This window comes from Salvelinus fontinalis, chromosome 4, assembly GCF_029448725.1.
Source record: "Salvelinus fontinalis isolate EN_2023a chromosome 4, ASM2944872v1, whole genome shotgun sequence".
Lineage (NCBI taxonomy): Eukaryota > Metazoa > Chordata > Actinopteri > Salmoniformes > Salmonidae > Salvelinus > Salvelinus fontinalis.
Window position 1 is genome coordinate 49703496 of NC_074668.1, and position 15073 is coordinate 49718568.

At 45.1% G+C, this 15073-nt stretch overlaps 1 pseudogene; it reads right to left on the minus strand.

Moving 5' to 3' along the window:
* Positions 1-383: 383 nt before the first annotated feature.
* LOC129852890 (peptidyl-prolyl cis-trans isomerase C-like) lies at positions 384-6391 on the minus strand (annotated as a pseudogene).
* Positions 6392-15073: the final 8682 nt, after the last annotated feature.

Sequence of the window (15073 nt, forward strand, 5' to 3'; positions counted from 1 at the left end):
TGTTCCCGGTTTGTTCCAGGGACATCTTTGAGGAAGTATTTTTAGAATGTTATTTGGTTGTTGTGTCATGGTCCCCTGGCGGTTCTTGTCTAGTTCCTGTTTTGTTCCAGGGACAAAGGATGTCCTCTTATGGTCCTGAGGTTTTAATGTTCCTAGAACGTTCTCTGAACGTCAGTGGGATACCGTCTCACTGAACCCTCAAAGGGACCTAATAGGAACATTGCCTAATGCAATTGTGCACAATAATTTTTTATATTCATAATTTTGCAGCCTGCTAACTATTACATTTTCCTGATTAATCCTGAAAATGTGATATCTCATAGAGAAAATAAAAATGTTATGACCATAACAACGCAACATACTTTATTCACAAAGGGGACCTTATTAACACATTCAAATGCATTTAACGACATACAGCTGCTGTGATGACATTTGATGCATAGCATACAGTATGTGATAATGTGTGAAGTATTGCAGACATTGTTTATTTGTATCAACAATGTGAGAGAAAAAAGTTGTTTCAGCTTAGCATGACAAAGTGCTGAGTGAATAGTGCAAATGACTTACTGATCATTTGACAATTCGTGTAGAACAAACAACAAATTACGCCCAACAGTTTTAACATATTCATTATAAATTACATTTTCTCACGAATTAAGTATTTATTTTGTTAATAGTTAGTATACTCATTAGAGAGCCACGGATATGCTCTAGTAATAAATAAACATAAACAACAACTGCATAATATTTCTCTAGTGAAAGTGTAGTGATAACCTTCCCAACCCTCCACCTCCACAATAAATGGCTTTTTGACTTCAGTCTTCCCACTGTTGACAATGACACACTGTATAGGGCAGGTTTCGGTCATTTGTGTCTTGGAGCTCGATGGTGTGAACCACAGACTGAAAAGAGAAGATTAGAATATATACTAGCGATTCATTGTACCACTGTGTGCGTGCGTGCGTGCGTGCGTGCGTGCGTGCATTCATGTGTATGTATGTGTGAGTGACAAATTATTTTCCAATGTCAGTGGCCACAAAAAATGTTCAAACTCTAAAAACAAATTGTTTGCCTCCACTTACCATAACCTCCAGCATCTTCCCAAACACCACGTGCCTTCCCGTCCAGCCTAGGAGCCCTGGCCGCAGTGATAAAAAGAACTAGGAGCCGTTGGTGTCTGGGCCCGTGTTGGCAATACTGGCCCAACTGCTCCCAGTTGCTTCAGCTTGAAGTTCTCATCAGCAAATTGGTTGCGTAAATGCTTCTACCTGTGGCAACAAATGAGGAAACAGCATTTAGGGACTGTGTAGGGACGGATGAAGAGACTGGGACTGGAGACTATGGGTTCTGTTCAAACGTAGTGCACAATATAGGGAATAGGTGCCCTCTGGGATGGGCCCACTGAGAACTTTGGGGGAGTGTACGTAACCACCTTCTCTGCTTTGTTGATATACTATTCCCAACATTCACTATAAGATCAAATGTCTAAGACAGGTCAAATTCTATGTGATCTTTCTTACCTCCAATCGCATCTCCAGCTGGAAGTCAACGTTCAACATGAGATCAAATGTCTAAGACAGGTCAAACTCTATGTGATCTTTCTTACCTCCAGTCCCATCTCCAGCTGTGAAGTCACCGCCTTGGATCATGAAGTCCTTGATTGCCCGATGAAACTTACTTCCTTTGTAACCATAACCTTTCTGCAAAGACAATGATTTTGGAAATTCACATGACTGTATCACCTATCCATTTGCAAATGTGCAAGAGATATGCAGTTGTGTCAGAATATAGGCTACTTTAGATGCTATGTTCAGTCTACACTTTAAGAACAACATCATGTCAACAGTTAAATGGGAAGTTCAGGATTTTACAACTTGTGTTAGATGGTTCCTCACACTGAAGGATAAACTGTAATCTATGGGCCAGGAGAAACTGTAATCCATGGTTCGGTTTTCTCTAAACAGCCATGATCATAGACCTATGATCTATGGATGGATAATTGGTATTCTGATGCTTTCCTGTCTTGTTTACTCACACCACAATAACAACTTTTACACGGACAGCGTACAGTGGCCTACCTCCCCTGGTGCAAGACCCACAAAGGTATTCACAATCAGTGGAAGAAGGTCTTCAAACAGGCCAATCACAATCCTGCCAACCTCATGGCCTGTCACAGTGACATCAAACAACACCTGAAATAGGGAAACAAACACAGGAACTAATTATATAACTAAATAATAGAATAGATTGAATGGGAGTGGAATGTAATATAATGATTTTTCTTCTCACATTAACTTCAGTAATTGATTAATATACAGTAGAGTTCTTTTGAAACGTAAAACAGAAGTGATCATATTTAATTATTGTGGTGATATATTGAGCTGTGAACTGAAGAAAACTGTAAAGTAGGCATACATACAGTAGGGCCACATTTTATTTATACACTACTGCTAATGGATGATGAGTCATTACAAACATTTGAACGGCTGAGCTCTCTCATAAACATAAGCCTGAACTCAGGCTTTTTATAAAGTATATTTTCCTATATGGTGCATGCCAGGGGAGTGAGTGTAGCTTATTATGTAGACGATATAAGCTACTAGTCTACAGTAGTCCTACTCCTCCATTCCAGCCTAGCCAATTTGAATAAGTTTATTACAAAAACAGGCTATTTTTAGATCCATCTCCAGTGAACTAATGCTAGCTCCTAAAATTGTACAAGATTATAACGACACAAGGTGAGACCCAGATGCAGACACAGGAGGCAGATGGTTTGAGCTCTGATATTTATTATAATCCAAGGGGTAGCCAAAAGGCAGGTCAGGGACAGGCAAGAGTTCATAGCCAGGGCAGAGTCCAAAAACTCTGATACCTCATGGAGCACTCGAAAGGGGAGAGTCCCGTGGCCCAACAGGGAAGAGTGTTCCGGGCATACTCCACCCAGACCAGTTGTCGGCTCCAGGTAGTGGGGTTGGTCGAGACGAGGCATCTTAAGGTTGTTTCCAGGTCATGGTTGGCTCACTCCTACTGGCCGTTGGATTGGGGATGGAATCCGGATGACAGGCTGGCCGACGACCCAATAAGGGTGCAGAAAGAAGAGAACTGATGACCCTGGTCGGAGACCATGTCCACCGGGAGGCCGTGGATCCGGATCCGGACTAGGAAAAACCAGGAGCTAAGTGACAACCGCTGGTTGACTTGGCAAACAAGACGAACTGGCACAGACAGACAGAAAACACAGGTATAAATAAACAGGGGATAATGGGGAAGATGGGCGACACCTGGAGGAGGGTGGAGACAAGCACAAGGACAGGTGAAACAGATCAGGAAGTGACACAAGATATGTCGATAAATGTACCAAGACGTTCAACGTTAGAATGGGATAAATGCAATGTGCTGTTATTGCCCTATACACGTTATGAACTATGCCTAGTTAAATAAAGGTTTTTTAAATAATAAAAATGAAAATGTAGACTCTCGTTGACTCTTGTACCAGTATGTATTCAACACAGTAGCTGTTCGTTCATGAAGGCTTCCATCAAATTCCCTCTTGAGGCAGCCTGGGTTAGTGTGCGTAGATCTACGTGCATGCGTGCTCTTGGGTAGAGTCCGATTTTTTTGGAGCAACACGCACCTTTTGTAACATGATACCCTCGCAGGCCCATGTGTTCCTAATCCTCCGAATATCAACATACACAAGGTGGCGATAGCAGAGATTTTCTTGTTGTTCTCTTCCCATTTGTGGTAAAAGCAAAGAAGAATCACATTTAAAACATCATCACCACTGTTAGCTTATTTAAATGAAAACCAACTGCATATTTGAATAATGGCTACATGTAATGAAAGTTTAGGTTTGTTTTACATTATCTTGTGTGCCTGCCGGTTGCCTGCCAGTTGGCTGTAGGCTATGCCGCTAGCAGTTTGCTAGCTATCTGGCTAAAAACAGCAAGCAAGCTGGCCTTTTAGCTTCCCACGTGTGAGATAATCTGATTTATAATTGAATCATATGGCCCGGCAAATATTCTTCACTTGCCAGTGTAACCTATAACACTATCCCAGTATAATATGCTACTTGAATGTATTCTCTCCCATATCAGCTAAAAATAGAATGCCATCATTTTTGCTCAGAGAAAAAGCACATGGCATGGGGCTGTTTTTAGGTAGTCAATCAGGTAGTTATTACTTCTAAACAAAATACATTTTGGGGGCATTCTAATAAGGCTACACTGTTGTTTGGTTTATTGTTTGAACAGTCACAGAGATTATATTTGGTTATCAATGGAAAATGTTACATTTACATTTTAGTCATTTGCATTTACAGTAGTTGACTGCATACATTTTTGATAGGCTTTTTATTGAATGGCAAGCTAAACCAAGACAGCAATCTTGAAGTTGAGGTGATTTGGAAGTTGATTAGCTTCCCACATAGCCATGTGAAATAATCAGATACGAAATTCCCTTGCCCAGTGGGTATAGATCAGATCAAGGAATCAAGCAAGTTGAACTGCCTACACAACACTGCTACGCAATGAATGATATGGCGCGTTACAAACGTAATGTTGCACAGGAGTACATCGAATGTCAGAAGATACTACAGGTAGCCGCCCCTTTTGTGACGAAAAACGACATTGCGACACTACGCTACTCTCCGTAGGGTATAAACAGCCCTAGAATGTAGACCAACATACTTCAGCTCAGTGAGAAATGGCGGAAAGATAGATGCGCAGGAGCGAGCGCTCTACAACCCGACAGTGCATCCTGTGTAATTTCGAGCATTGCGAAACCATCATTTTAGGCATTATAAGGTGGAAGGCTATAGTGGGCTTCAGCCATGGTCATTATCTCTAGGCTATTTATTACACATTAGTTATTTAGGCTATTGTTCATAGGTCTACCTGCTGATTAGGCCTAGAAATTTGTTATAATGAAACGGCTTGAAGAGAGCTATTTATAGTTTTCAGTTTGTCGTGTTCTTGGAGTTTTCAGTTTGTCAATGCACTTGATTTCAATATCTTCCTGTGGGTTGAAGAATTTCAGCAGTGGCACATGCAGTGGAGATGGGTTTTTTTCAATTTCCAGTGCTGCTTGTTGTTCTGGGTGCTACTGCCATGCCATGTCCTTCCTGAAGAAGATTCTGAGTGGCTTCATCTGGGATATACTGGGTTAGGAAACGTGTCATGCCCAGTAGCCTCTGTAGATATGTTCTGTCTTCTAGTGGGGGCATCTTTGTGATTGCTGACACCTTGCTTAAACCCCATCTGTGCTGATGATGTGCCCCATGTATTTCACTTCACTCACCATGCACTGTATCTTGTCATCATTGAACTTCACATTCAGACGGATGGCTCTGTCCATTGCCTGCTGTAGAATGCGGTCATGCTCTTCTTTAAAAAACGATCTGAGTTAATCTGCTGAAATACCCTCGCTGGCACTTTTTTTTGCCATAGGATAAGCGATTAAACTGTTACCTCCCCTATGGGTTATTGAATGTGCAGAGAGCGGCTGATTCCGCATCCAACTTGATTTGCCAATACACATCCTTCTCATCTAGAATAGTGAAGACCTTATTGCTTGTTGGTTTGCATTGCACATCCTCTGGCGTGGGTATGGAGAAGTGTTGATGCTGTATGGACGTAGTCAGGTCCTTAGGGTCCAAGCATACCCTAACAGAGACATCTTTCTTTTCAGTTATGACTAGACTGCTCACCCACGCTTTTGGTTTTGTTACTTTGCTGACCACACCCTTCTGCTCTTGGTTGTCCAATGTCTCTTTCAGCCTGTCAAGCACAGCATATGGGATTTTCCTACATCCATGAACAACGGGAGAGACTTTTGAATCAATGTAGATGTGGTGCTGGCCTGGAAACTCACATAGTCCTTTGAACACAGATGCGTAGCGCTTGCGGACTGCGGTGTGCAACTGTTTCAACTTTTCTGATGAGGTCAAGCTGTACACAGACCTCTCTGCCTAGTAGTCAGATGCAGCTGTAACATAGACCTTTAGCTTGTTTGTGCAGTGTGCACTTACAATGTCATTACGCCCTTTGGTTTTATGCAGGTGCCTCCATGGGATATGAATACAGTCTCAGTCTCTTTTAATTTGAATGACTTGGTACATTTTTCTGCTAACACTGTCTGTGATGCTAAACACAATTGTCTCCTTTAGCATTAGATCCTCAATGTCTCTGAACTCACAGTTGCGTGCTCTCAGCCTCAGTTCGGTTATAAACGTGTCAATACCTGCTTTTCATTGAACTTGTGTTCCTAAAACGGATCTCTCCAACAGCATTCCTCCGTGGTGCACAATATTTTTCAAGCGCTTGCTCACCTCTGCCATTTTCTTGTCCTGTGGATCAGCATATGGAATCTCCATCATGTTGTAGATCTCCATCGCATCCTCGCCGATGCAGTGTAGAAAAACTGCTATTTTCCACCGGCTTGTCATTTAGCCCACTGGCTATGTAATACAGGTTCAGCCTTGTTCCCATTTCCACCAATTGTCAGTTATGTAAATGACTGCATTGCTGCTCATCCCAAGCTCATATCAAAGTATTTATGTTTCACTCACGTCCATTAGCGTTAGTAGTCTGCTGGCAAAGTCCACATTCTCACTCATGCAGCTAGCTACTGGAATTTTTTTCTCCCTCCATTTTTGATTGAAGATAATGTCCAATTACATCCACTCTTCTGACACTTCTGACCCCCCGGAGAATAAATCACTTTTTCCCGGGTAACCGGCTATTTCCCGCCAAAACCAGAAGTGTCCTTCAAAAGCATTATAAAGCATATAAATGGGCCTATGTCTGGATTTGATTAGAGCTTTGATCGAAAATTCAAGCCTGATTCTTCCTAAGCCTGATGAGCCATACATTAAATACATTTAATGAGCCCAAGCCCAAACAAGACCAAATGATTGTGCTGTTATCGAATACATGTAAGATACAGGCTACTGCACATGACCCACGACAGGAAAACATAAAAGCCAATAGATGTAGCTAGCTACACTTGAAGTCAGAAGTTTACATACACTTAGGTTAGAGTCATTAAAACTAGTTTTTCAACCACTCCACAAATTTCTTGTTAACAAACTATAGTTTTGGCAAGTCAGTAAGGACATCTACTTTGTGCATGACACGAGTTATTTTTCCAACAATTGTTTACAGACAGATTATTTCACTGTATCACAATTCCAGTGGTTCAGAAGTTTACATACACTAAGTTGACTGTGCCTTTAAACAGCTTGGAAAATTCCAGATACTGATGTCATGGCTGTAACGGGATTCTTCCATCTCTTCATCCGAAGAGGAGTAGCAAGGATTGGACCAAAGTGCAGCGCGGCTAGTGTTCAACATGTTTAATAAAATAACAAGTGAAACACTACAAACAACATACAAAATAACAAAATGTGCAGAAACCGAGACAGACCTATCTGGTGCAGACAATCACAGAGACAGGAAACAAACACCCACAAAATCCCAACACAAAACAAGCCTCCTATATATGAGTCTCAATCAGAGACAACGACTACCATCTGTCTCTGATTGAGAACCCACACTAGGCTGACATAGAAACAAACAAACTAGACACACAACATAGAATTCCCACCCAGCTCACGTCCTGACCAACTAAACACATACAAAACAACAGAAAACAGGTCAGGAACGTGACAGAACCCCCCTCAAGGTGCGAACTCCGGGCGCACCCCTAAAACTCAAGGGGAGGGTCTGGGTGGGCATCTGTCCGCGGTGGCGGCTCCGGCGGTGGACGAGGGCACCACTCCACCATTGTCTTTGTCCACCTCCTTAGCGTCCCTTGAGTGGCGACCCTCGCCCCCGACCATGGTCCAGGAACCTTCACCAACTCCCCTCTACAATAGAGGAGACAACTCAGGACAGAGAGGTAGTTCAGGACAAAGAGGTAGCTCAGGACAGAGAGGTAGCCCAGGACAGAGAGGTAGCTCAGGACAGAGGGACAACTCCGGACTAGTGGCAGCTCCGGACTGAGTGGCAGCTCCGGACTGAGTGGCAGCTCCGGACTGAGTGGCAGCTCCAGACTGAGTGGCAGCTCCGGACTGAGTGGCAGCTCCGGACAGAGTGGCAGCTCATGACTGGAGGGCAGCTCATGACTGGAGGGCAGCTCCGGACAGAGTGGCAGCTCATGACTGGAGGGCAGCTCATGACTGGAGGGCAGCTCATGACTGGAGGGCAGCTCATGACTGGAGGGCAGCTCATGACTGGAGGGCAGCTCATGACTGGAGGGCAGCTCATGACTGGAGGGCAGCTCATGACTGGAGGGCAGCTCCTGACTGGAGGGCAGCTCCTGACTGGCTGGCGTCTCTGGCAGCTCCTGACTGGCTGGCGTCTCTGGCAGCTCCTGACTGGCTGGCGTCTCTGGCAGCTCCTGACTGGCTGGCGTCTCTGGCAGCTCCTGACTGGCTGGCGTCTCTGGCAGCTCCTGACTGGCTGGCGTCTCTGGCAGCTCCTGACTGGCTGGCGTCTCTGGCAGCTCCTGACTGGCTGGCGTCTCTGGCAGCTCCTGACTGGCTGGCGTCTCTGGCAGCTCCTGACTGGCTGGCGTCTCTGGCAGCTCCTGACTGGCTGGCGTCTCTGGCAGCTCCTGACTGGCTGGCGTCTCTGGCAGCTCCTGACTGGCTGGCGTCTCTGGCGGCTCCTGACTGACGGACGGCTCTAGCGGCTCCTGACTGACGGACGGCTCTAATGGCTCGGGACAGACGGACGGCTCTAATGGCTCGTGGCAGACGGATGACTCAGACGGCGCTGGGCAGACAGATGGCTCAGACGGCGCTGGGCAGACGGATGGCTCAGACGGCGCTGGGCAGACGGATGGCTCAGACGGCGCTGGGCAGACGGATGGCTCAGACGGCGCTGGGCAGACGGACGGCTCAGACGGCGCTGGGCAGACGGACGGCTCAGACGGCGCTGGGCAGACGGACGGCTCAGACGGCGCTGGGCAGACGGACGGCTCAGACGGCGCTGGGCAGACGGACGGCTCAGACGGCGCTGGGCAGACGGACGGCTCAGACGGCGCTGGGCAGACGGACGGCTCAGACGGCGCTGGGCAGACGGACGGCTCAGACGGCGCTGGGCAGACGGACGGCTCAGGCACCGCTGGGCAGACGGCAGACTCTGGCCGGCTGAGACGCACTATAGGCCTGATGCGTGGCACCGGATATACCGGACCGTGAAGGAGGACACGCGCTCTTGAGCACCGAGCCTCTCCAACCTTACCAGGTTGAATGGTCCCCGTAGCCCTGCCAGTGCGGCGAGGTGGAACAACCCGCACTGGGCTATGCAGGCGAACCGGGGACACCACCTGTAAGGCTGGTGCCATGTACGCCGGCCCGAGGAGACGTACTGGAGGCCAGATACGTTGGGCCGGCTTCATGACATCCAGCTCGATGCCCAACCTAGCCCTCCCAGTGCGGCAAGGTGGAATAGCCCGCACTGGCTAAGCACGCGTACTGGGGACACCGTGCGCTTTACCGCATAACACGGTGTCTGACCAGTACGACGCCCTCTCACTCCACGGTAAGCCCGGGGAGTTGGCTCAGGTATCCAACCCGGCTTCGCCAAACGCCCCTTTAGCCCCCCCCCCCGAAGAAATTTTTGGGTGAGCCTCTCAGGCTTCCAGCCTCTCTTACGTGCTGCCTCCTCAATCCAGTGCTCCTGGGCTGTGGCTGCCTCCTTCTCCTCCCAAGAGTGGCAATTCTCTCCCACCTTTGCCCAGGGTCCTTTTCCGTTTATGATTTCCTCCCATGACCATTCCTCCTGGCACCGCTGCTGCCCGTTGCCACGCTGCTTGGTCCGGGTTTGGTGGGTGTTTCTGTAACGGGATTCTTCCATCTCTTCATCCGAAGAGGAGTAGCAAGGATTGGACCAAAGTGCAGCACGGCTAGTGTTCAACATGTTTAATAAAATAACAAGTGAAACACTACAAACAACATACAAAAAAACAAAATGTGCAGAAACCGAGACAGACCTATCTGGTGCAGACAATCACAGAGACAGGAAACAAACACCCACAAAATCCCAACACAAAACAAGCCTCCTATATATGAGTCTCAATCAGAGACAACGACTACCATCTGTCTCTGATTGAGAACCCACACTAGGCTGACATAGAAACAAACAAACTAGACACACAACATAGAATTCCCACCCAGCTCACGTCCTGACCAACTAAACACATACAAAACAACAGAAAACAGGTCAGGAACGTGACAATGGCTTTAGAAGCTTCTATAGGCTAATTGACATAATTTGAGTCAATTGGAGGTGTATCTTTGGATGTATTTCAAGGCCTACCTTCAAACTCAGTGCCTCTTTGCTTGACATCATGGGAAAATCAAAAGAAATCAGCCAAGACCTCAGAAAAAAAATTGTAGACCTCCACAAGTCTGGTTCATCCTTGGTAGAAATTTCCAAATGCCTGAAGGTACCACTTTCATCTGTACAAACAATAGTACACAAGTATAAACACCATAGGACCATGTAGCCGTCATACCGCTCAGGAAGGAGACGTGTTCTGTCTCCTAGAGATGAACGTACTTTGGTGCGAAAAGTGCAAATCAATCCCAGAACAACAGCAAAGGACCTTGTGAAGATGTTGGAGGAAACAGGTATATATATCAACAGTAAAACGAGTCCTATTTCAATCAAATTGATTTATATAGCCCTTCTTACATCAGCTGATATCTCAAAGTGCTGTACAGACACCCAGCATAAAACCCCAAACAGCAAGCAATGCAGGTGTAGAAGCACGGTGGCTAGGAAAAACTCCCTAGAAAGGCCAAAACCTATGAAGAAACCTAGAGAGGAACCAGGCTATGAGGGGTGGCCAGTCCTATATCGACATAACCTGAAAGGCTGCTCAGGAAGGGAGAAGCCACTGCTCCAAAACCACCATAAAAAAGTCAGACTACGGTTTGCAACTGCACATGGGGACAAAGATCGTATTTTTTGGAGAATTGTCCTCTGGTCTTATGAAACAAAAATAGAACTGTTTGGCCATAATGACCATTGTTATATTTGGAGGAAAACGGGGGAGGCTTGCAAGCCGAAGGACACCATCCCAACCGTGAAGCACGGGGGTGGCAGCATCATGTTGTGGGGGTGCTTTGCTGCAGGAGGGACTGGTGCACTTCACAAAATAGATGGCATCATGAGGCAGGAAAATTATGTGGATTTATTGAAGCAACATCTCAAGAAATCAGTCAGGAAGTTAAAGCTTGGTCGCAAATGGGTCTTCCAAATGGACAATGACCCCAAGCATACTTCCAAAGTTGTGGCAAAATGGCTTAAGGACAACGAAGTCAAGGTATTGGAGTGGCCATCACAAAGCCCTGACCTCAATCTTATAGAAAATTTGGGGGCAGAACTGAAAAAGTGTGTGCGAGCAAGGAGGCCTACAAACCTGACTCGGTTACACCAGCTCTGTCAGGAGGAATTGGCCAAAATTCACCCAACTTATTGTGGGAAGCTTGTGGAAGGCTACCCAAAACGTTTGACCCAAGTTAAACAATTTAAAGGCAACGCTACCAAATACTAATTGTGTGTATGTAAACTTCTAACCCACTGGGAATGTGATGAAAGAAATAAAAGATGAAATAAATCATTCTCCCTACTATTATTCTGACATGTAACATTTCACACACATTTTAAAATAGAATCAGGCCTATTTGTATAATTAGTAGGCTGATGCATATATATCTTTTATAATATTTCCCCTAATGTTATTAGCCTACCTCCTCTTTCTCTTTCTATTGTTGCTTAATTCGTTCCTTGCTTTCAACAGTTAAATTAAATACCTTTTGTTGTTCTTATCTTCATCATTTTAATGACATTCTTGAATAATATTGGACTGGAAATAGATGCAGAAGGCTTTACCATCTCTTTTACGAAGATTGAATGGTTATGGGTCTGATGAAATAGGCCTAATTGCAATAGCTTACCGCCATTGCATGTTCACTCTTCTTTCAAACTACCTGCAAGTTCTATTGGCTGCATTGTTTAACATTTAGCAAGCTAGAGCTTGTGTCCCTCCTCCCATAGGCTATTGGTATAAGATATGGTATAAAAGTAATATCCAGAAGCTATTCTAGTCTAGCTTTTCCTGCATGGGACTCCAAGAGCGAAGGAGCATTTTTTAAGGAGATAGGCCAGAAGAGCACTGGTGCAGTGCGTATTATTCAAGAGACAGAGGCTGCAAGTTAGAAGCTTACTATACATAACCAACCCTTCATGAATTAGCTAAATATAAGGTTAATACTGCATTTAATGTATTACCTGAAAGAGGTAGACTAGGACATCTAGGGCTATATCAATCTAGAACCGGATTATCTACACTGAACAAAACAAATCAAATCAACATGCAATAATTTTAACTGTTTTACTGCGTTGCAGTTCATATAAGGAAATCAGTCAATTAGAAATAAATTCAGTAGGCCATAATCTATGGGTTTCACATGGCTGGGCAGGTGCGCACGATGTGCGTTCCCAGTGCGCACGCATAGCCCGGTGCGCTACATCGCAGCTCCTCGAATCGGCCGGGCTAGAGTGGGCATCGAGCCAGGAGGGATGATGCCGGCTCAGCACAGTCGCCCTCCTGTCCGGGGCCCGCTGCTAGGGTCCCCAGTCTGGGGTCGGTGGCGAGGGTCCCCGCTCTAGAGGCGCCACCTAAGTGGGCCAAGCCAGAGGTGGAGCGGGGTCTACGTCCCGCACCAGAGCCACCATCGCTGTGAAATGCCCACCCAGACCCTCCCCTATAGGTTCAGGCTTTGCGGCCGGAGTCCGCACCTTTGGGGGGGGGGGCAGTACTGTCACGAGTTGGGGTGGGCATTCTATGTTTTGTTCTGTGTGTTGTATTTCTATGTGTTTGTTCTGGTATGGTTCCCAATCAGAGGCAGCTGTCAGAGGCAGCTGTCAATCGTTGTCTCTGATTGAGAACCATACTTAGGTAGCCTGTTCCGACCTGTGTTTGTGGGTAGTTGTTTTCTGTTTTGTGTATTGCACCTTGCAGAACTGTTCGTTTGTGGTTTTGTTGTTTTTTTGTTCAAGTATTCGTATTTATTAGAAGTATTATGAGTACTTACCACGCTGCACCTTGGTCTTCTCCTTCTCCCGACAACAGCCGTTTCACTGGGGAGCCAGGCCCAGCCAATCAAAATAAGTTTTTCCCCATAGAAAGGCTTTATTACAGACCTAAATACTCCTCTGTTTCATCAGCTGTCCGGGTGACTGGTCTCAGACGATCCCGCAGATGTAGAAGCTGGATATGGAGGTCCTGGCATGGCGTGGTTACACGTGGTCTGCGGTTGTAAGGCCAGTTAGACATACTGCCAAATTCTCTGAAACAATGTTGGAGGCGACTATATGGTAGAGTTATTAACATTTATTTCTCTGGCAACAGCTCTGGAGGACATTCCTGCAGTCAGCATATCAATTGCACGCTCCCTCAAAACTTGAGACATCTGTGACATTGTGTTGTGTGACAAAACTGAACATTTCAGAGTGGCATTTTATTGTCCCCAGCACAAGGTGCACCTGTGGACTGGTCATGCTGTTGAGTCAGCTTCTTATACCACACCTGTCAGGTGGCTGGATTATTTTGGGAAACGAGATATCCTCACTAACAGGGATGTAAACAAATTTGTGTTTACCATTTGAGGGAAATAAGCTTTTTGTGCGTTTGTAACATTTCTGGAATCTTTTATTTCAGCTCATGAAACATGGTACCAACACATGTTGTGTTTACATTTTTGTTCAATATATATTTTTTGAGTTGATGGAAAGAGAGAAAGACTGCGAGAGAGTGCTCATGCGTGTACTGATTTAAAGCAAGGATATTGGCGTGATAGCCTGTTTTAAAACTCTGCAGCTGCATTAAAACATTTAAAAAATCTTTACAATAAAAAAAAGGTAACCCCTGGAAGCCAGATGGAGATGGGTAAATTATATTATATTACCGTAGCATAGACTATGCTGCAGCAAATGCAGGCTACCTGCCACAAGAACAAAAGTTACCATGATGAGATGCTAGATCTACATGCATTGTGAACCATGCTCCATACTGAGATGGGCTGTCTGTCCCCACCCTGAACATTGATGATTTCTCATGCAGAGGCCGTAGAGAAGCCAGATTTAGACAAAGCATGTCATTTAACAGGTCATATAAATAATGTATTATAATTTACCGGTTTCTCGCAGTTATTTATCCCAGAAAAGGGGAGTGGTTTTGGGCGGTAAATTCCGGTAAATCTGGTTCGTGCCATTCAACCCTAGTCTGGACCAGGCATCTACTGCGCCCTTTTGCAACTTTTGGGACATCACAATTGTTCTGCGGTTTGAGGTTACACATCCAATATCTGCAGCCCTTGAATTGAGACTATACTTATACTCTCATTGCCTTTGGCTATTGTTTATTTTCCTGTATACAAACAAATGGAGAGTTGCGATTTATGTCTGTGAAGAGACAGCGAATAAGCTACAGAATTCAGGACATGGGTAGGCTATTTAGGCTATTTGATATTGACAGAATACATGTGTTTATGTTTTTATGCCCATGAAGACCAAAATGATCAAACTTCTTTGAACTAATCTCCAGTTCCATCTGAGATGGATTCAATAGGCCTAATCAAAATAGCCTACCTATATCGAAACGTGGAAATCCAAAAGCATGAATGAAGAAAATACTTCCTCCTACATTTCCCATGTTGAAAGTAATGCCTAGGGAAATATATAGCCTAGGCAACACCACCAATGAGAGCAAGCACTCAAATCGTGTATTGTGTCATGACTGCAGAGCTTGTTCATTGAAACAAATTAGCACTTTCAAGTATACAGTTTGTAAGAAATACTATAAATATGGGGAGGCTGTGGGCAATTGTAACACCTTGCATTTCTCCAATCGGAAAACGAGATGATGACACAGTACATGCCCATTTAGGTTATCTCCCTGCTTGAAAAGTCACAGACAAGTATCTCACCATTTGCACGTTTAATTGACAATGTTTTTTTTTTTTTTGTGAAAGTCGTTTTTTCAACTGGCGGTATTG